At 33.0% G+C, this 24,841-nt stretch overlaps 1 long non-coding RNA gene across 1 annotated transcript; it reads left to right on the forward strand.

Moving 5' to 3' along the window:
• Positions 1-19,096: 19,096 nt before the first annotated feature.
• LOC111917804 (uncharacterized) lies at positions 19,097-20,648 on the forward strand. The gene is made up of 3 exons (XR_002859024.3): positions 19,097-19,305; positions 19,395-19,442; positions 20,142-20,648. It is a non-coding gene; the product is annotated as an uncharacterized LOC111917804 (long non-coding RNA).
• The last annotated feature ends 4,193 nt before the right edge of the window (positions 20,649-24,841 follow it).

Here is a 24,841-nt window from a genome sequence, read left to right on the forward strand (position 1 = left end):
TATGTTCCCATTCTAGTTAAAGTTGACTATGCATGTGTGTTTTATGAGTTCTTAGCTGTTTGCATAACTACTTGGAAGCAATGGTAGGCCCTTGTGCTGCCAGGTGGCAAGAAGTTAAGGTTGAGCAAGTTCAGTCCATATGAGCTTGGATTTGTCACTAGCCTTGTCTTATGATTATAGTTATGAAAAATTCATATGGATAAGAACACATACACCATAAAATCTAAGTGTCATAAGGTTTATCTCTGATTCATGAAAATGATGGTGAGGAAACACTTTCGCTAAATAGATTTTAAGTAGATAGCAATTGTGATATTTGCATTGTCAAAGTCGTTAGTGGAGCGTATGTGGTTAACCGCCACACTAACATGGATTTGTGAGAAATGACAAAGGTCTAAACAATTGAGACTATGATTACGACATCCCTTTTCATAGTTCTAAAAATTTTTTAGACACACATATGAGCTATCTAAGGAAAGGTGTATGATTTTGATAAACTCTTATTAAAGCATCTCGTATCAGAAATCTAAACTTTGGTAAGAAAGTCAATAAAGTATTGATTTCTAGAAGTCCAACTGATTTCAGGATACATGTCAAAGCTAGTGGGAGCATAATCGTTATGCTAATAATTATCATGTTAGTTGGAGCATGATTATTATGTTAACTGTTAATTATAGAAAACAAAAGTTTCAATTGGGAAAAATTGTTTTGCTATAATTAAGGAAGAAGAAATTATACTTCATTTCAATTCTAAAAGTATAGATTGAGATTTTAATCATATTTAGTCAAGGATATATATATATATATATATATATATATATATATATATATATATATATATATATATATATATATATATATATATGAATTTTATGTTGGAATGGTTCAACATAAGGAAATTCTATATATATTGTGTTCTCAAAATTCGATCATGATTACGACATCCCTCTTATGGCATCCCTCTTCATAGTCGAATTATGAAAACGTGGAAAATAAAAAAATATTGTAGCAAAAGACTAGTCTAGGATCATGTATTTATGTGAGACATCATGAATCGTGTCCCAAATGCTTCGGGTACAGGATCGATTACATGTGCTATAATATTTATCCTTTCTAAATTCTCCAAATGGCTAGGGCATTAAGAGGGGAAAAGGTCTAGAATTGGATATGACTAAAATGATTAACCAATTGTCGAGGACAATCTAAGGTTTACCAAAGATTGGTTGATTATGGACAGTTGGAAGTATGGTGTAAATTTTTGGAAAGGACCATATTGACATATTTTGAAAAGAGGAAACTTTTATTCAAAAGTGATAGTCAGAATGGGAATATGGAAATGTTTTATAGGTGGAAGTTATCCATTAAATCTATGTAAGATTAGAAAACTTAATGCAATAAGGGTGTTCAAAGGAATGTACTTTGAATTTGAGACTTCGTTTCCATGGAATTGATCTCCATTGGAACACTCTTTAATGTTTGTTGACAAGTCTTTGTGATTTTGTGCATAGTCATTACAAGAGGATCAATGCATATAAGTTTAGACTCTAATAGATTTTGGTAAATGGTAGGATTTTGAAATTCTTACATTTACGATAAGGATTTGGTATTGTGAAATCAGCATCATTGGAATCATGTTCAATTGGTCTATTTCACAAAGTAAGGATCATAGACAAACATAGTGTACATACTTAAAGTATGACATGACTATTGTTTGGATAAAGATAGTGTGTATACTTGGAGTATGGCATGACTATTGTTTGAATAGACATAGTGTGCATGCTTGGAGCATGGCATGACTATTGTTTTGATTCAAGTATAAAGTTGATTATTCGAAACATTATACAATGAATAATGAGTAATCAATATGGTGTTTAAATAAAAGGTGTTTTATTTACTCTCAAAGGTTCTTGGGGACATATAGGATTAGTATTTTTCCTATGCTTCACTTTGCATGTTTTGACTTCCTGAATACCTAGGTTATTCAAACTCTCCACAGCGAATCATACTTTGGAAGTAGGTATGAATCAAGACTGTCATGAATTGGGCTTGTAGATGTCTAAAGTGTTTAGACATAACAAAAGTTGTTGCAACATTCATGAGTGCTCTTGGAATGAGATTCGAGTATTGGATTAAACCCACCCTCATTAGAACCACTTCATGAATTTTATCACGAGTGATCATGAGACAATAATATCTTATATTCTTCAAACCTACAGATATGATTTATTGACGATGAGTTGGTTATACATTGATTGTACGAAAATGCATGAGTAACTTGATGTTATAAAACGTGCCTTTGTGTACGATTCAACAAGTGGTTAGTACAAGCATATGAGTCTAAGTTTATCCATTCCTTTTACCCTTGGAGGGATAAAAGCGATATCTGTGGGCCCCTCGATGATTTAGTGATGACAAACGTAATTGCTCGGCCGGGCCAAGACTGATTTGATTTGTTCAGTTAGTCAGTCGTCATAAAACAGAAATCGGGAAACAACAAATGGACAGAGAGAATGATTATAATCCATGTCTCAGTCCATATGATATCTAGAATGTAGGAATATATGATCCCTTATCTAATGGACACGTCAATGACTAGGTCAGAGTTCGGCAGCGGCTTTTAAGATCTACGATTGCTAGTCGGGTTTTGGAGTCATACTTGCAATAATAGTTTTAGATTTATCCAAGTAGGAGAGTGTTGGATTAGATGTCTAAGCCCATAACTATTATTGATATGTACTCCACCTGAGAGTAGCATGGTCCATTTAGGTTGCATATCATCAGGACAATTTCTTAGGATGGACTCTTGAGAGAAGGTTATATATGAGTTATTAATATATTCTAATATATTAATATGAAATCATATGCTTTAATTAGTATTGATCAAGAATTAATTTGGAATTAATTTAGTGATCAAAAGAGACTAATTAAATCTATGGGTACTAATTATGGTAATTGGATATATTTATATGTGTTGGGCTTATGATCCATGTTAGACCAAGTTTATGTATGGATACATAAAGAGTTGGGTCACATGAACCATGGATCATGAAACTCATGGGTATGGATTTGGGTTATACCCATGGCTCTTGAAATCCCACATATAAATATGTATTCCATTGCCTAAAAACTCCACTAGAAGTTATTGGAGTCCTTGGAGGTGTTTTTGGTGCATGAAGATTCTCTCTCAAGTTTCATCCTTAGTCCATGATGTGTTGTGACTTCATTTGAGGCTTCCACACTATTGGGGCTAAGCTCTTAAGGCCAAATGCACCAAGACTTCAAGCTACATAAAAGGTATGTTACCCTAACTAGTATCTTATATGATTTATATGAAAATGCATACTAGTTATAGGTTTAATGCCTATGAAACCATTCGCATGTATAATTTGTGAAAACATAGATCCAAGGTACTTAGGGTTGTATGTGCTCTATAATATGTTCTAGTATACTAAAACCCATCAGTTTGAAGTTAAGCTGGAGAGCATGTTAGAATCTTGGGCGTACACTAGGAGTATGTTGGGCGTACTAGGCTGAAAAAGTTGCTTTTTTTAGGGTGTTATGCTGGGAAAACTTCCGTTGTGTAAATACCTTATTTTTGTGGTTTTGAGCCCTAATTAAGGTCTCTAACCACTTGGGGGTCATTCCTATTAAGTTGTTTAAGCTAATAACTAAATTGCTATATTCTTTAAGTAGAAGCAAAGTCCGTTTTGGATGTGTCTCAAAACTAGTATTTAAATAGAATGACTTTTTGGAGGAAGAGAATGATTTGTTAATTGAAGGTTCGTATCGATCTGATACACTTCAAGTATAATTACAAATGTAAAACTTAATCTAATAAAATAAAGAATGTAAATTAAATGACATAGAGAGTTCTCCAAATTGTTCTTTCACCAAGAACGAGTTTTGTTTTCACCATGAAGACAAGTTATCACAAAGACGATTACGTTACCAAGCCATGTTCCAAAACATTAGGGGTTTACCCTAATGTTGTATATACACTAATTTATTCAAGTATATCCCTTAATTAAAAGGATTACATCTAATCTATACTAAGAATCGATCTTATCACAAAGATACCAGATATGTGATCTATTCTATACTTATCTATATGATTACCTAATATACAAAATATTACATAGAATAACTATGTTATACGATGACGCTGATAAACTTGATTCGTTGGTGTTGTCAATGTTGTAAACGATGATGCTGATAGATAGTGTAGAGTATTTGACTTATCAGATCATAAGGTGTGACCTTATAATCACCCCCCTATCTGATGATGTTAAAACTAATCCTTAATGAATTATTTAGCTTATGGTCCCTTTAACAATAAGAATGATTTTTAACTCCTCAGCTATAACGTATGCTCCTCCTAAGAATAAGAGCGACTTCCCATTTTTTTGATTTTCAAGCAGTTGAAACAACATATCTGACTCGATTATAAAGTACAGTGGACGGAAGAAGAAATGATGAGGTGAGGTTGAATATGAGCTGAGAATATTTAAATCAGCTTAACTCCCCCTTAGATTGTGCTTGGTTGAACATTCAGTAGTTTCTTTAACTTAGGTAAGATTATTCTCCCCGTTTGTGTCATCAGTAGGAGAACAAAATTGGAGGAGAGTATCAATGATACAGATTTGTGGTCTAGCATTGGATTATGATGTCTCAAGAAAGTGTGGTTTTAAACTATCATTCATCAACATGGTATTGCGAGGTCTCATCAGCGTGTGGTTTCATATGCTGAATCATAAATCACTTTTATTAGAATAAAAATGGCAAGAGTGGATAGGTGCATGTAATAAATCATGGATAATAATATACCCATCGACACAAATTTGTCAAGATCTCATCCGCATATGGTACATTATGCTGAATGATAAAACTTTAAAGAATAATATAAGGGCAAGAACGGATTGGTACATATGATAACCTACGATACATAGTATAACCACCGACACAGACTTTCAAACTTTTATTACTGTGTGGTTTTACACAGTGAATCATCAAGTTATATATTAGAAGTGTGGAGAGAACGGATTGTTTTATTCACACTCAGGTGAAATCAACATGAATTATTAACAGTTTAACTCATCAATAAGAAGTGATTCAAACTTCCATATCATAGAGTAAGTTGCAATCTAGAATCAAAGATTCCCCATTAATTCATAATGGTATCATGTCATACGTCAGTGTAGGAGGTCAAGGACATTAATAACCGTTTGTCATTTAAGGATCAGACAAGTATCTCTTACGCTCATGACTATGCAATCAGGGTAAGCCATTGGGTTTTGCTCAATGTTTCAGTAGAACATGAGACTTGATGCATATGACAAGCATGCTTCCAGGGACGGGGTCAGGTGCAAGATGATTAACAAAGAAAATAAACACCCAAGCCTTACAATAATTTTTCTGATTAGGACCAAGCAATCTCACTTTGAAAGTGTAAACAATGCTAGACAGTCAGCATGAGTGGGTGACTCAATGTTCTCAACAGATGGTATCACTGATGATAAACTTAAAGAGATTTAGTCACATACAACAATATGCTTCTAGGGACGATGATGTGTCAACAGTTGCATACTAGGCTTAAAGTTTCCATCATCATATTCCTTTTAAAAAAGAATGGTACAAAATAATAAACAATATAAGAATACAAACAATAGAGTTAGTCAAACAAGAAAAATTTTTAAACAGTGACATGAGTGCAACTTTTTCAGAAAGTTGATAAAGACTCGTTCCATCAAATCTTTAGAATTCAATGGTCATTAATGCCCTTCCATTTTCCAACATATCTACCACTTGAAATTTTAGCTATAAAAGAGAACAAACAAACAAAGGTAAAAAAAAATCTTCCTACCACCTGCCTTTCCATCCTCCCCTCTTCCCTCGCCGTTTGCTGCCAAAATAGGAGACAAAGCGAGGTAGCAAGGTTGCTAGAAAACAGCCCCACCATTGCCATCACCACCTTCGGCCACCACCACATTGTGCAACCTTGTGTTTCTATTTCTTTTTTGGTGTTTTTCCCAAGTACTAGTCTCAATTTTATTGTTTTATGTGAAGTATTTCAAGTCCAAAATCGGGTTGAAAGATTGTTGTTAGCTCGTGTCATCTCGCGGTGCTTCCTGAGGATCAAATCACATTCTCGAGTCAAAACTGAACAATCACACATTAAGATGAGTGCTAATGGAACTGTTTTATAGTTTTTACATATTTCCAGGGGGAGGGGTAATACATGTGCTCAAATATTTCGTTTATGCAAAAACACTCTTGAAAACATACTACAAAATGCTATGATTTTATGTGAAAAATTATGGTCCATTCAAGACCTGTTTTTCCCATTTTAAACCCTATGGTTTGCAAAAATGTTTTGTATGCATCTAGCAAGATCGATACATTTTCAAGTACTACTCACACATATTCAGAAGAATTTTATACAATTTATTATGATTTTTGCAAAAGTGCATATCATTGAAGTCCTTTTCGGACTAGTATGTAAAAACAGTCATTTACACCTTAATTAGGTTTCATATCAGGTCAATGCAAAAATTAGGGACAAAGTAGACTCAAGTTCTAAACCTTGAGAGTTTATGGAACCTAATTCCAACTCCTGGTTATTTTTCTATAATTTTTTTTAAAACAGGGACATAATCGACATTCTAGATTAATTTTCCCGTTTTGTCTTTCATATATATATATATATATATATATATATATATATATATATATATATGTGTGTGTGTGTGTGTGTGTGTGTGTGTGCGTGCGCGTATGTGTGTGTTTGTGTGTGTATGTGTTTAAATACATTTTTATACAAGTTATAATTATTATTACATGGAGTTTATACATGTACTCATTACACTTTTACGTATCTACTTATCAATCATACTTGGCTTGTGTAAACTTATTGCAACATAAATCTTTTCACCTAGTGACTTATCGTCGTATAAGTTAGTGCTTGTCAATCTTGATCCTTACGTCCCGAGTACTTATCCACGTACAAAATAAATCGGGAGATTTGCATACATTAGTTAAGGGCTTTATAGTGAGACGCTATTCAATATCTAAGTTTAAACACTTAGCATACCTATAGTAATATAACCGTTAATCCTCAGAGAGAGATACATATGCATAGATCTATATAGGATTAACATCCCCACCTATGGTTGCTAACTACAACCTTGACTGATCAATCGAAACAAGTGATAAATATCTACAGTCGTTACATGTAACATCATGTTTTCTGTTTAGTTATTTAAAAAAAAAGAAGTATAAATATTAGGATAATTAAATTATTAGAAATAGAGATTATTTAGAATTTTATCAGTTAAAAAGGTCATATAATAGTTAATTAATTAATTAGTTAAAATAAAATACATATATTTGAGGGTTTAGTTTAATTCATATGCAAGTGAGAGGGTATATTGTGATCAATTGACAAAACTTGAAGGATGATAAGTATAACATTGAATTTAAACCTACACCTTGTCGTATGAACAAAATATTAATGATTTCACCCATATATACCTCTATATATACCTATGTATTGAAACATCAGGGTTGTAAGGTTGCGCAACATATAGGAGGATCAAGAGGAAAGAGAGATCTCATGAATGGGAAGATAAAGTGCTATATCTAAGGTTTAGATCTGGAACTATGAGAAACCATGGAGAAAACGGAGACTAATATGAATCAATGTATATATGGGGGCGATTTTGCATATGTTCTATTTGTACTAGTTCTTCGGTGATAATACCTTACTTTCCAGCGATGTAGGTTACAATGGAGTGCTTGGTTTGTTGATGGTCACCAATGACATGATTGGATAGCTCCAGCTAGCTCCTAGAGATAGACATGTGAGTGAATGTTTCTTTAACCCTTTATCCAGTTCATATTTTCATGAATCCCAACTTCGGTGAGGTAAAATGGAAGCCATTAGTGACCCTTGGTGCAAATGATAGATTGAGAAAGAAGAAGTACTATATCGTGGCGGCATGGCAACTTTCTTGTCTGAGGTATAATTTTCTTGCCTTTAAAGTCTTAGCATTTAATTAAGATTATAAATATTAGAATGTTATTATTGTCATGGGTTATGGAAATTAGGGACTTAAAATGAGATTATTACTTAAGTGTGTAAATTGAATAGTTGACCAAGCAGAAGATTAAAAATCAATACTATAATATAGGACACCATAAATTCATTTCACACGGTTTGGGAAATGTAATGATTAAGGTAAACACACCTTACTCATTGGTTGTTAGTGTGTATGTAGTGTGATGGCATGGGAGTACCACATATGCTAGTGATTTACATAAATTGGTAAATTAAGTTGTAAACTCATAGAACTTGTTGAGTATTTGAGATATTCAAACTAATTTGGCATTTATGGTTAATTATGGAAGACTATTTATGGTTTTGTATTTTTGGTAAATGATTTATTTTCCTTATATATAGTCATTAGCTTAGCTTGTGATGTAAGATTTTTCCGGTAAAGATTTCTTTGTACGTTCAATTCGAAATCAATAATATACAAAACCTTTGACAAATTACTTGCAAGTTTATTGTGATTGATTCATGATTGTTCTTTAGATTCCGCATTCGTCATCTCGATTTTCATCCTAAAAAGTGGTATCAGAGCGGGTTCTTGTAGATCTCAATGATTATTGCAACAATCGATCAAATATGGTGAAATTTATTCATGTATCTCAATCTATTCTTCAAGTTTTGTAAGTTTTCTGAAGAGAAAAGTGAAATATCTCTTATTTTTGCACAACTCAATTCATATATGTTATTTTCTACACATTCTATCATCTGATTTGTTCTTGATTCAAATTTTGAAAGTGAAATAGAAGAAGAAATTCGAGTTCTATACTCATATTTTTGATTTGATTCATTTTCTCTCACTAGAAATCATCTCAAATTCATTTTCTCTCTCTAGAAATCTTATCATATCTATTTTCTCTCTCTTTGAATTTTCTATTTCTTGTTGAAGATATGATGGATTCATCAGTTTCAAAGTTGTTAACTTCGATTAAAGAACTAGGCATGAAAGTTATAGATCCAAAATATAGTCTTTCAAATACACATCATTGGTATCTTATATATGGTATGATAAAACATTTGCAAAGTGGTATTGATTTGTATAATCTCTATGTAGATGGAAAGATTGATAAAAAATGCATATTTTCATAATATAGAAGAACGAATTATGAAATTTTTGGATGATAATGAGCCTTTGTTGGAACAATTTCGTATTATCAAAAATCATTTAGAACAGGAGAAAGAAGAACAATAAAAGAAAGAAAGAAAAAGAAAAGAAGATGCTATTCAAAAAGACGTTCTTGGTGTTCTTGATAAAGTTCATGAAGTTCATCAAGTTTCTGAAGAAAAGGTGACTCCAGATGTTCTTGTTGAGGGGGAGTCAAGTGTTTCAAGTTTTTCAGAAGCCTTACATTTTGAATTTGGTGTTTCAAATAGTGAATCGCAAAGCACATCTTCTGAAATCGTGAAAGTAAAGGTGTTTTGTTCTATTGGAACTCAAACATAAGATTTTTCATGTTCTAATGATGATTTTGAAGGAATGGCGCCTTACAAAAATCCTATTATTCAATAAGTTCAGATTTACCAAACTACAAATGATTGTGTTCAAAATACTCCTAATGTTCAGATCACGAAATGTGATGAACATGTTCAAATCCGAAAATCATATTTGAAGTCTCAAAATCTAAAAAGAAAGAGGAAGAAGAAAGGAAGAATAAGGTGAAAAAGGTTTGGATACCAAATGTACAAGTCCCTCATGCTTGTGAAAAAGTTCAAAAAGTACAAGCCAAGCATGTTGAAAGACGATTCAATTCTCACTTTTGTTCAGATGGAGGTGTTAGAAGTTGGAGAAAAGAGAAAAATGTTTGTGGTTAGTTTAATGACATATTTTGTAACTTTTGTTTTCCAACTAAGAAGCTAATATCATTTTCTTCAAATAAGTGTATTTCTCCAAAGCAATGGGTGTGCAAAGGGTTATCTCCGATTTTGAATCTTAAATGGATTTCAAAAGCTTCATAAAGATTCAAACTAAATGAGAAAGGGGTGAAATTCTTTTGAAGAAATCAATTTTTATTGATTTCTAAAGACAAAACTGCACAAATGGTCCCAGTGGTTTACACAAAATTGCCACTTTGGTCCAAAAAAGTTTTGGCTAGCACCACAAGTCCAAAGTTTTCATTTTCTTGCATATTTGGTCCAATGGGTTAACTTCCGTCTATTTCCCTCTGTTAATTTATGTTTGACTAGTCAAATCAGGGGTATTTTGGTCATTCCCTATTTATGCCCCTTATTTTATATTAATAAAGGAGCCTTATAAGAACAAATCTCAATCCCTCTTTGTTGTCGTTCTCAGCTTGGTCTTCTTCAACTCTACGATCGTCTTCGATTTCTTCAAGAAATCAAAATCAAAATTGTTGCTTTGTTTTTGTGGTAAAATGGCCATAGTTCGCATAGCATGGACTGATAAAAATCCAGGTAGACGCTTCTGGGGATGCCCTACTGAGGTACGCAAATGTTTTTTTTTGGATTTCAGCATAAATCTCCCATTACATGTTACAATCTTCTTTTGTTTCTTAAATTTTGAAGGGATCCAAATGTCGATTTATTGGGTGGTTTGATGGTCCAATTTGTGAACGTTCAAAAGCTATTATACCTGGGCTACTGAGGTCAATCAACAAATTGAAGTCACAAAACACAAGACTCAAGTGTTACCTGTTATGCAGTTAGGTGTTGTTCGTGTTTGTTCTGGTTTATAAGAAGTAGATTGAACTGTAATGGTTTGGGTGGTTTCTAAGCAGTATATTGAAGTGTAATGGTTTGGGTAGTGCTTTAATGTTTTTGGTAGTATCTTGTTTAAGTAATGTAATCTTTTGGGCAATACATTGTGGTTAAAATGTAAGCAATGTAAGACATGTTTTGCAAGAATTTGTCAATGGTGATTATATTTGGTATGTACATTTTGACCAATTTATTTTGTTTGTGGTTTTGTTTAAAAGGGCATATTGATCAATTTATTTTGTTTATGGTTTGCACATTATCAATGACAAATGTATGTTTTGTTTAAAAGGGCATATTTATCAAGACATTATTTAGTTTGTGGTTTACACATTATGAATGGCAATTGTATGTTTTGTTTAAAAGGACATATTGGTCAATTTATTTTGTTTGTGGTTTACACATTATCAATGACAAATGTATGTTTTGTTTAAAAGGGCATATTGGTCAATTTATTTAGTTTGTGGTTTACACATTATGAATGACAATTGTATGTTTTGTTTAAAAGGGCATATTGGTCAAGTTCTACAACAAAAAATTATACATGAGAATAACATCAAGACATTAAACATAACATAAGCCATTACATCAAATCCAATGTAAATTGTTCCCATACATCACAAGGGTACACTATCAAGTACCAAAAATAACATCCAAAATGCTTAAACCCCAAAACACATAAAGTACTAAACATACAATACACATAAACATAACATTATCCCAAAAGACACTTATACCCCTACATACATCAAAATCCCTTGAAATCCAGTCACTTACTCCCTTGGCCTTTGCAAGTTCTAGCATTGTGCCCTTTAATTTTACACTTGCTGCAAGTTACTTGGATAAACTTTCTTGTAAGCTTTCCACTCCCACTAGCAATATGGCTTTGAATCCCACTACCACTAGCAACATTGTCTCCCTTCTTTTGGTTTTTCTCCTCAACAAATTGCCTCCTCTTTTTCTTGGGCCTTCCAGGCTGATTTTTGTGTAGAGGAGGGGTAATTTTAATTAGGAATTCACTTATAGGCCACATTGCTCGACCTTTAATAGGCTCTACCTTGTACACATAAGCTGCTTTCTATGTTTCTAGCCAGTGCACCCTGTGGGCATAAGTGTGCAACTCTCCAACTTCCTCACCATTATCTACTTTGTCATTTAGGACTACAATGACATGCTTACAAGGGAGTCCTGTTAATTCCCACTTCCTACAACTGCATACTCTTTCAACCATGTCAACAACATGTTGATCTTGCCATGGCCCTTGGACTTGGTATTTATCTGACCCATTCCACCTAGCTGTGTACTAAGATGCCCAATTCACATTCTTCTCCATGATATTTGTTGCAGATGGGGTTAGTGGACTAACACAATTCTTTTGCACCTTTATGACATTGCATATTCTTTTCATCATACACTCCCTAATGTACTCCAAGCAGGTTATCAATGGCTTGTCCCTTCCCTCAATCAATTTGCTATTAAAAACTTCACAAAGATTATCCAGAAGCATATCTAAAACTGCTCTACCTGAAAACACCACAATAATGTCAGGATCAAACATATACTAACACAAAAGGGTAAATTTGGAAGCTGAAGTATATACCTGTGAAGTGGCTTCTTGCCTAGTGTTGTGGGGGAATCTGCTTCAACCAATTATAAGCTTATATATCATATGAGCTGAATTGCTTCATCCTATGATTGAACTCTAGTACTGTTGTAGCTGTAGCACAATTCCACAAGTGTTCTTTGTACTCATTAGTTCTCCATGTTTTTCTCATATTGTCATGTATATGCCTGAGACAAACCTATGCTCAGCACATGGGAACAACTTAGAAATGGCGGCCTGCAATCCCTATAAAGGAATTAAAACATAGTTAATATAGTACGTCCAAATATATCAAATGTAAACAACAAATTACAAACCTTTTGTCTGTCATTTATAAATGTGAAGTTTGAGTTTGCATATAGGTCCAGATCATCTGCAATACACTCTAGAAACCACTTCCAACTGTCAGTGTTCTCAGTCTCAACAATGGCATAAGCTAGGGGGTATATTCCATTGTTAGAGTCTACCCCAACTGCAGCTAAAATTTGTCCTGGGAAAGGGCCCTTCATAAATGCCCCATCAAAACCTAGAAAATCCCTCAGGCAAGCTCTAAACCCCTTCTTCATTCCACCCAAACACACATAAATCCTTTTAAACCTTCTTGAGGTAGCACTTAGGTTGGGTTCTGAATCAAACTCTAACTTCACAGTGGTTTCTGGGTTAGTAGACTGCAACTCCAGGATGTAATCTCAAAGAACATCATATTGCTTTTTGTAATCACCCTAGACAAGTTTTTTTGCAGTAGATTTAGCCCTGAATACCTTGTGAATAGAGAATCCAACTTGATAATCCTTTTGAAGTTGTTCTTGAAGAGCTCTGATGGGATTTTTGGGTTGGATTCAATTTGGTCCATTATCTGCTTAGAGATAAACTTTGTTGTTGCAGATCTAACTTTTCTTGTCTGGAGGCGTCTATGTTCGTGGTTGTAAGTTTTTATGAACCAATTATCACCCAAGGACAAGGGGTAGGTTCACCCACATGACCATCATTAAAGGCTACAGTTCCTTTACAAATTTCCCTTAACCTCATTTTGTCATTTTTCACAAAGAATATATTCCTTCTTGTTTCAAGTGCATGCAATTGTATCTTTTCCTTTAACTCCTTATTTTTATATTTTTGTCCTATCCTAAAAGTTACCTTTTGTATTTCACCTTGAGAGCACCTAGTCTCCTTCCCCAATTCCTTTATTACATCTCTTCTTTTCCTATCTATATCAGAACCCTCATCCAATGAGTCCCATTGATCATTATCTATAACATCCAACTCTTTATTGACCTCATCACTCTCATTCTCTCTATGCTTTGATAATTTTTTTTCAAGAAATTCTACTTCAAGATCTATATTCATGTAAAAATCCCTCATATCTACTTCTACATCAGGGATTATGTTGCCTTCATCCACCCAGAAATCACTATCATCACTGTCCTCACTCTCATCACTTCTTTCATGATTCTCTTCATCAGTCTCTATGTTATCTTCACTTCCATCATCAACTATAAAATCTCTCATCTCTACATTCTCATCATTCAATTCATTTCTGTCATGATTCTCTTCTTCAATGACTTCCTTATTAATTGCATTTTCCTCACCTTCATGAACCTCATCATCTACATTTTGTTCATTAGACTGTAAAATCTGTTGGTACAACCTAATATGAAAGTCATTAGCTGGCTCATCAAATTCATTAAATCCTTGGTCAATATCATTACATGCCTCATGAAATTCATTAAAATCCTGGTTAATATCATTACATGCCTCATCAAATTCATTAAATCCATGGTCAAATTCATTAGCTGCATCATCCTTATTCCCACCAATCCTATCAACACCAACATCATCCATCACCAATTTCTTAATACATGATGACAATGGTTTGTCCTTGGTAAATTCCCTTTTCTTCGTATATTCAGGGGATATCGACAAGGCTAAAGCAGCTTCATTTGCTATCACAGGTGGTATGCATGTTTGTGGCATGCCACTGGGTTGGTTATTAGTTGGGGGGGGGGGGGGGGGTTGATGTTCATCAGTCTCCTCTAGTTGCTCAATAATAACTTTTCTTATAGGTTTAGGAGCCATAAAGTAAGTAATCAAGTTAGTAATACCATGTTCGATGTAAACCCTTATCAGTTTATGCTCCTTCACATACTGGGCAAGATTGAGGACATCATCATCATTTCCTAGTGCCCGTAGCCCAAAATGCATGTTTCCCTTTGGCACTCGGAAATGATAGTAGATAACTGGAGGAACTGAGTATCCTAACCCTTTCATAATCGCATCCATCTCATGAATAGAAAACTCTTCTATATCCACCATATCTACGTACGTCACAGTACCCTCAATGTAGTTGACATTTGGAAACTTTGTGAACTCACCTCCATGATGTAGCTTGATGGTAAACAATGTAGGGTGTCCATCTGCAAAACAAGAGCAAAAAACGAACTTCAGAAGGTATGATTTCTTGTAAGCAAATCAAGAAAATGATCAAAAACAAAATTACGTACCATAAACCACCCTTGGGTCGAATGACGTGCTTGACAACCTTAAGTGCCACATTGGTATATGCATTCACTACGAAACTCGCCTGATCGAAGCTATCAACCTTGGTAATCAGTTTAGGGTTCTTGATCCTCAGTCAATGAGGAGGGAAATTGTATCGACTCACGGTTTTTAAGGACTATAAATGTGAATTAGGCTCGATATTATCCGTATGGCGATGCATACATACAAACTCTCCTTTATTAATATAAAATAAGGGGCATAAATAGGGAATGACCAAAATACCCCTGATGACTCAAACATAACTTAACAGAGGGAAATAGACGGAAGTTATAACCCATTGGACCAAATATGCAAGAAAATGAAAACTTTGGACTTGTGGTGCTAGCCAAAAAAATTTTGGACCAAAGTGACAATTTTGTGTAAGCCACAGGGACCATTTGTGCAGTTTTGTCATTTCTAAATGGTTGGAATTGTCAAACCTAGTACAAAAAGTTGCTGTCATGTTTTAATTGTATAGAAGCTGTCAAAAATGTAATAAAGTGGGATGAAATCTGACAAAATCTGCAAAAAGGAGTTGAAATTGTCCTTTTATTGAAATATAAAGGCCAAAATCGGAATTGTGGTCAAAGATAAAGTTACAATCGGAATTGAGAGTAGAGCATTCCAGAAATCATCCATGGTGACATTAATGCTTTCCTCATCTACATTTTTTGTAAGATCATCAACGTTGAGCAAGCGATTCAGTGCAAGAAACTGTACTTTTCACAACACCTTCAATTTCTGCTCTAATATAGATCTTTGTTCGTGCAACTGTTCTGCATTAAATTACAAATCATTACATATACGATATATATATATATATATATATATATATATATATATATATATATATATATATATATATATATATATATATATATATAGACAAAACTACAAATTTGGTCCTTGTGGTTTGCAAAAACCTTTGGATAGGGTCCAAAAAGTTTTTGGCTTGCACCGAAGGTCCAAAATCAAGGTTTTTCATTGTTTTTGGTCCAAAAAAACTTGAAAAGTCGATTTTACCCTTTTCCATTTCTTTTTTCTATTTTCTTTATTTAGTTTGGTATTTAAATAATTAAAAAAAATAAAAAATAAAATCTTACCCAACACACACACACACATACTCTCTCTCTCTCTCTCTCTCTTAACTAAAGAACTTCCCATCTCGTCTCCATTGGCAACCTCCGATTCTTAATTTTAAACTCCGACAAACTAATTGGAAAAATACCAGGTGAGCTTGGGAACTGTCGGAGTCTTAAGAATCTAAAGAGAAATCAAGAACCAACAACATTTGGGCCAATTCCAACAAACTTACCTCCAAGACTTGATTTTTGTTCCACCAGTTTACAAATTTTAGCACCATAAAGAGAAATCAAGAACCTGCAACATTTAGGCCACCTATCGATGCCTTCTAATTAACTTTGACTAACATTCCCCTCTCAACCTCAGTTAACGTCTCTCTCCTAGAGGGTATCACGATGGTTGGTGGTTTTCGTTATCGGAGAACATAACCCACCACCAGTAACTCATCAAAAAATCAAGCACCACCATCGACTTGATCTTTGCTTCCTTCTCTCCTCATCATTGAATCACCCCACCTAGAATCTATTATCTTGTACCAAATCTGGAATCCACAAAACCTAAATAGATTGAATCTGATTTCAAACTCAAACTTACCTTTGTTTCTTTGTTACACATACATCGACTTCCATCTTCTTTTGATCTAATGTGAACATCTTAGTTCTCTATACAGATTGGATTTTCATTGAAACCGACCAATTTCACCATAACAGGTTCTGAGATGCACCTTTTCTCAGTTCATCGGACCTCTGCAACCCCCGCTAAAGAATAGTGTTGAGATGCACCGTTGGGGTTTCTCTATTACTCCTTCACTTTCACAGAAGGGAGTTTCATTGTGTGTTTATGGGACCAATAGTGGGGTTCGATTAACAAGATGATGATCAAAGGGAGGGGTATGTCGATGGATTTGTGGAAGATGAATAAGAATAAACCTGGGTTAGGTTAGGGGGAAGAGAGAGAAACAGAGAGAGAGAGAGAGAGAGAGAGAGAGAGAGTGTGTTGAGTAAGATTTTATTTTTTATTTTTTTTAATTATTTAAATACCAAAAACAATAAAGAAAATAGAAAAAAGAAATTGAAAAGGGTAAAATCGACTTTTCAAGTTTTTTTGGACCAAAAGCAATGAAAAACTTTGATTTTGGACCTTCGGTGCAAGCCAAAAACTTTTTGGACCCTATCCAAAACTTTTTGCAAACCATAAGGACCAAATTTACAGTTTTGTCTCTCTCTCTCTCTCTCTCTCTCTATATATATATATATATATATATATATATATATATATATATATATATATATATATATATATATATATATATATATATACCAAGTTCTTGTAAGTTGACATCTGGAGCAAGGAAAGAATTCTCTTTCATTTTGTTTGTATGAAAATTAAAAAATGTGAAATTATTAAAATATAGAATTGATATACCTTGCAAATTGCATCAATTTCATAAAAAATGATCTACATATAAGTCACTTTGATCCCCTGGAAAATTATGAACAAAAAGTTAAAAAATGAAACAAACTTGTATAAAGTCAAGAGTTTTTAATCCTACCTCGTGATCGTTGATCTTGTTCAGCATCATCAAATAAGGCCCTTACATTTTCTTCAGTGTCACCAACAAATTTACTCAACACTTCAGGCCTATTTACAATCAAATTTGTGGAATCAACCAAAACAAAGAAGTCAAATTAATAATCTTTTTAATTTCAATATGTTTTTAATGTAAGACAAAAGGTAAATACATGCATAAAATAAAGTACCTTTGGGTCTCTTCTATTTAGCATCTTTCAAATTTGACGAGGCATTAGGGTGATGAGTATGGGCAATGGGATGGTGAGGCCACCTAAGCACCAAAAGTTTTCTTAATCTCCATTTTTTTTGTTGGGGGTGGTGTTCAATTTCCTCAACGCCGTTGAGGTGAAGAAATGCAGAAAAAGAGAAAGCCTAATTGTTGGAACGGTTCTTTTTTTCCAGTTGCAATTCGTTTCCGTGGCCACGAGATTCAACCGACGAGATGCAACGAGCTGGGGGGGGGGGGGGGGGGGGTTCCCCTCGTTAAGACGGCGTTGAGCCGTGCCACCTCTTAGGGTCTTCCCAATGCCAAGCGGACCATATAGCAACATTCCCTTAACATGCTTTACATCCAATCTGACACATACAAAATCATGAAAATATTTCAAGAAAATGTTATATATATATATATATATATATATATATATATATATATATATATATATATATATATATATATATATATATATATATATATATATATATATAGGTTCAGGTTTATTTGAGATCATTCTAATTTTGTGAGACCGTGAGACCAAATCTAAAAATAATTTTAAAATGCAAAATAAATGGAAAAATCCAAAAATTCTTTTTTTAAATATTAGTTTCGGAACTTGAATTAACTAAAAAAAATAAAAATAAAAAATAATAAAATAAAATAAAAATTCCGTTTTTTTTTGAAAAATACGTGAAATATTCTAAATAGAATATTACACTGACATATTCTAAAAAATAATTTTAAAATGCAGAATAAATGGAAAAATTTAAAAATTCTTTTTTTAAATATTATTTTCGGAACTTGAATTAACTAAAAAAAATAAAAAAAAATTCTATTTTTTTTGAAAAATACGTGAAATATTCTAAATAGAATATTACACTGTACATATTCTAAAAATAATTTTAAAATGCAAAATAAATGGAAAAATCAAAAAATTCTTTTTTTAAATATTATTTTCGGAACTTGAATTAACTAAATAAAATAAAAAAAATAAAATAAATAAAAATAAAATAAAATAAATAAAAAAATGCGTCTCACGGTCTCACAAAATATAGGTGGTCTCAAATGAACCTAACCCTATATATATATATATATATATATATATATATATATATATATATATATATATATATATATATATATATATATATATATATATATATATATATATATATATATATATATATATATATATATATATATATATATATATATATATATAGGGGGAAAGTGAATATATAACTAAATATGCGACGTCGTTTTAAGTTAACCGGTCCTTTTTTCTACCTCGTACTCGCATCTGCATCGTCTGATCGGTAGTCAAGCTTATCAAGTCCCAATCAAATCCTCCTCTTTCGCTCTTCTTCGTTAACTTGTATCCACCGCTACTAATTCAGCCGGAAATTTTTGTCGAAAGAGTATGTGGGAGGTGATCATCGGGGATTTGAGTCAACAATGTGTAATTCGATTGTCCAGGTATTTACATGATCAAAACTCAGTGATTTTACGCTATTCAGAACACATCAATTCCTGATTAATCTCACACATATGTTTTCAATTTGCAGCTTGTACATCGATTAATCAGTCGGTTTGCAGCTTGCATGTCCAACCAGGTTTGTGAATTGCACTCTTAATCCGAAATAAAGCAATATCAAATTCTTTTCTTCTTTCCTTGTAAAATTCGCGTAGAGTAAGTTAGGTCTGATGGGCAATGTGTGATTAAATGCCTCAGTGAACTCTTTTGTCAATATTTCTTGACAACTGTAGGCTAAATTCCTAAATATATTACCTCTACACTCCATTTCAAGGTTTTGCGGTTATTTGTCTGGCAAGGTGAGAATCATTCAAATTCAAAAGATTAGTTATCTTGATGAGTTGGTAATTTGGTAAATAATTTCATAAGAGGGAATGTTTACTTACTTACATAAAGTTTGTTTACACTGAATAAATCTATAACTACGGTTTCCACTTTACCTTTTCTTTTGAAAAGAGAGAATTCGTACTTAGCTTGGCGAAGTTTCTTTTCTAGGAAAAAAATGTGACCAGAGCTTTGTGTCGGTTTACAGGTTTGTGTTATTAAAAAAAAATTGGCAACAAATCAAAAGCGATTCTACATGTCTTGGTGAACTTCCTTGTTTTACTATATTGTTAGCATGTCATATGAGTGGTGTTCAAATGTAACTCTCATCAAGATTCACCAGTATTATCTTTTGAAGGAAATACTTTGACCCTTTAAGTTGAATGTATGAGATGAATAATTTTATAATGTTCAATAAAGATGTATCTGATCATGTTTGTTTGTTTCCAAACAGGAACTTTCAGTTTGGATGCGTCCATATGCTCATAGAGCTTGGGCTCGTGCATTTCATTCAAGTATGTTCACATGTGAGGGTAAAATGGTCATCTTCACACTCTCTTTTCCATCTCTCAATCATCCGTTGGGTAACATTTGCTGCTTTTGATGCAATGGAAGGGGTTGTGTTGCAGAAGCTATCTGTGTTGTTTGATGAATGGCAGGTGGTGCACTCTCTTTAGCCGAAAAGTACTTCTCACAATAGGGACATGGGTATACTTTTAGGTATTCTTTGCTGGAGAAATAGAGGGAATACTTGAAGAATTGGAAGAATTGTAGGAACTCTAGAATATGTTTGGGTTGTTGTACCATGAATGGACCGTGTATATGTTATTGAGAATGTATAGTACAAAAGTATATTATTTTGTTGATTGAGCTAAAATAGCAACCCACTTTTCATATTTATCTGATATCAATGTACTTATCATTTTTACTTACAATTAGCAATTGAGATTCTTCTCTTTTAGTCGTATTGTTTTTGTTCTTTTTTAATTCTAATTAAAATTAGCAATTAAGATTCTTCGCTTAAAGATTGAAAATTTCACTTAAAAAAGTGTTAAACTTGTCATTAGATAGAAAATAATATTTATTGTCACTGTGAGTGAAGTTGAGGACTCTATTCTAGATGATGGCCTCATTGACAAGGAATTCTTTAAGTAACATAATATTATTACTATTTTTATAATGCATATAGTTAGATTTAACTCTAATATTCTTAAAAAATCATGAAGAATCCAGCTGGCACTCTTTAAGTATCTGATGAACATGACAATTAAACCTGCTTGAATGAGTTCTTCTTTTTTTATTAACGAAAATACATAAAGTCTTTTCTAATAAATATTTGATCTATTTTATGTCAAACATAATGGAAAATTTGTACGATCACTAGGTGTTTTCATCCTAATGCACCAGTAGAAAGATAATATTGAATGTCGTTTGTTAGTAATCTGCACTCATTCGTTTTGACATTTAAAATTTATTAAATTGTTCAAATACCACATTGTGAGTAGATCAATGACTTACTTGGAACTTGGAAGTGCTCTAAACTTCAAAAACACTGGATGCAATAGCAGACGAAGTGAACATTCTTTATTTTTCCTTGTGAATTGCGATTTCTATGAAGTCAGATCTGTATGAAATCCTTTTTTGTTAATTTTGATTTATATTAAATCGATTTTTGGTTAATTTTGGTTTTCCAATTGCGATTTCTGTGCACTCAAATTTGTATGAAATCATTTTTTGTGAATTACGATTTATATGAACTCGTTTTTTAAGGAATTTGTGAATTTTGATTTCTTCACAACGATGATCAAGGAATGATATGAAATATTTTTTTCAGAACGATATGATCAGCAACGATTAAGGAAATATAGTTTTTACGGAATTTGTATTTTTTTTCGTCTTCAGTGAAATGAACCACTAATGAAAACTATGTAGTTTTGAGCGGGGTCCCTAATCTTATATATCTTAAGGTATATTCACTTTTCATATATATATATATATATATATATATATATATATATATATATATATATATATATATATATATATATATATATATATATATATATATATATATATATATATATATATATATATATATATATATATATATATATATATATATATATATATATATATATATATATATATATATATATATTGAAAGAATTATAGGACATTAATTGCTTGCCACATGTGGAGGGAAAACCCTAGAAGAAAAATCTCTTCTAAAGATATGTGCGAATCCATTACTCAAACCACCTATGCCCAAAGATTGAAGGTTAAACTACTTATGACTCAAGATATTGTTGCTAGCTGCCTCACAATGATTCACGATCTGAAAATAAATAAAAAAATTATTGAACAACAAACAAACACATGGGTATTTACTATTTTATTGACCAATTATTTTGAAAATAATACCTTTATTACACTAGAGTTTGAGGCTTCAAAGACAATGTATGAATCAAATGAAAGCACGCCTCTTTCAATGTCCGTTTTGTCTTGGCCTTCCGCAACAATTTGGATGAATGTGAAGATATAACCATTGCCAATAAACTCAAAAGTTACCCTTTGTCCAGTTGATATAACCTGGTTTATAAATCTTTCACGTTTCTTTTGAGCTAAAACAATAACATCAACCTTCAAAATACAAAAAAGGAAATTAAATTTAGTATGGAAACATGTAATCTCAAAGCAAGAACTTAAAAGTAGGAGATATACCTATTTTTCTTTGTTCCCTTTCTTTACAAATTCCAACTCGAGGGTGGTAAGGCAATGTTGAAATCTTCAGTTGGGACAAACCTGAAATCATTGGCAAAAGGGATTTGTAAATTGCTAACACATATTTAGTTCCTAAAGCAGACTAAGTATCCTGCTAACACATACTGAATCTCTAGTAGAAACTCTTTCATGGCGTTGTTGGATGGCATTAAGACCAATTTGCCCACTTTGTATGCTATCGTAGGTAGTTTGTTTTGGTTAAGGGAAACAGTAAATTTTTTTCTTATAAATAACATGATAACAGTAGTTAACAGATCACTTAAACTGTTAAACATATAAACAGATCACTTAAAATGTTAAACACTAATTAATAATCATATCGAGAGTGTTAGATTCATATTCGCTTTTTATTCATACATGTCCAATTTTTTTGCAGGATACAGTCCAGATTTTTACATAGGAACCACCAAATCATTCAAAACCAGAAAAAGATATGTGAAGAAACGAAAAATAAATTGATTACCAGGCCCTCCATCGTATAAGTTTTAATGCGGATGACGAGATGCAATCAAACGAAGGGAAGCTAATGGAGCAAAGTTACAGTTCTTTGTCTGTGTGTTTTTTGATTTCTCTATGGGAAATTAGAAACAAACAAGAACCAAGATTTGCATTCATAATATTGAGGCTTGAGAGTATAAGACTAAATTAGGGCTTTTTTAGACAATTTCAGTATCAAGTGGGAGAGATGGTGGTTCTAGTGGGTGGAAGGAGGTTAGTTGAGTCTAATCGATGTGGAGTAAGGTAGAGGGGAATTGGAGTCATCGACGAGGTGAGGTGAATGTGAGGTTGCCGATTAGGTGAAGTGATCCTCATCAAGATAGCCAGTGTTGTAAAACGTTCGTGAGGATTGAGGATAATGGATATGATTTTTTGAAAAAAAAAAAAAAAAACCCTAGACTTGGACGTCGTTCTGTGACGAGGATAATAATGGATGCATGTTTGCTAAAAACAATATAAAACAACATTTCTAGAGGACGCGCATTTAAAATAAAAGTCCTCCATGTTCCTTTTTTCCCGTTTTTTGACACTAATATTAGGGCACGCATAAATGTCTGTCCTCTATCCTTCAAATTTTGGAAAACTAACATTATTTTTAGGACACAAAAAAATATGTGTATCATAAATCAGTGCGTGTCATTGTTTGCGTGTCATTAAAGAGTCGTTTTCTAGTAGTGAAGTAAAATATGAGTGTTATTAGTAAATACTTAAAACATGAGCTAAATAAAGATTATTGATATGAGATGTAGGTGAGTCTTCTCACTATATTACTTATGTCATAGTGTGTACATGCTGACCAGGTTGGGTCTTATTTGCTAATTATTTTTATGTGTCATTGAGCTGTTGATAGCTCCAAGGTGTGCTGTTAGCACATTGGGTTTGCTAATAGCCCCCAGTGTTGCTGCTAACCCACAGGACGTGCGATTAGCCCACCGGGCATGCTGTTAGCCCATTAGGACTGCCGATAATCTCTAGGGTTGCTGATAACTAATAAATGTTTATTATGTTGTGTTGTATGTGATATTTTAGGGAACTCACTAAGTTTCGTGCTTACAGTTGTTGATTTAAATGTGTTTCAGGTACTTCAGCTTATCATGGAAAGACGAAGGCTAGACTGTACATACTCATTGATAGTTTTTTTTTTTTTTTATGATTCTACATTATTATGTTACTCTGATTTTGGGATGATTGTATTTTGATACTGATGGTTTTTATTGACTTAGTTTTATGGAAACAATGTTTTACCTAAATTAAAAAGGAAAATTTTTGTTTTGAAAACGTGACGTTACAAGTTGGTATCAAAGCCCTGGTTTGAGAGATTTGGATGAACACTCGTGTAAATCCAAACTCAAACTAGGATCCAAAATTTTATACAAACGTTTTCGAAAATAAAATTATGAAATTAGTTGGGTTAGAAATATGAATTCGGTATCTCGCCATGTTGTTGCTTGATTGTTGGCTTGGGACCATGAACATGGTCCTTTGACTCGACTACAATTTTAAGGGAAGCTGCGATGTGTATAGTCAGCCGGAGCTTGAATAGGAAAGTGGTTTTCAAAATATACATACTTGTTATTTGTTTTGCTGATGTGGGAAATATTAGAAATCCATGCTAGTGGATGTGCTAAGGTCGCCTTCAGGAATTGCATGATAGAGTTGCCTAATTTTGTGATGCCTTGTCTCCTAGGATATTGCTTGTTTAGCATTGCCTATAGTTTACACTGACATTGCTTATTGTTAAGCATATGCTTCATAGTTGTGCATAGTTTGGATTTTATAGCCTTAAAATGCTTGATTTACCCCTACTTCCGATTCCTTGTTTGGTTGTGGACTTAGGGTAGAGTCATTTATTTGACCGTCTATCTGATATATTAG

This window comes from Lactuca sativa, chromosome 4 (assembly GCF_002870075.4).
Source record: "Lactuca sativa cultivar Salinas chromosome 4, Lsat_Salinas_v11, whole genome shotgun sequence".
Taxonomy (NCBI): Eukaryota; Viridiplantae; Streptophyta; class Magnoliopsida; order Asterales; family Asteraceae; genus Lactuca; species Lactuca sativa.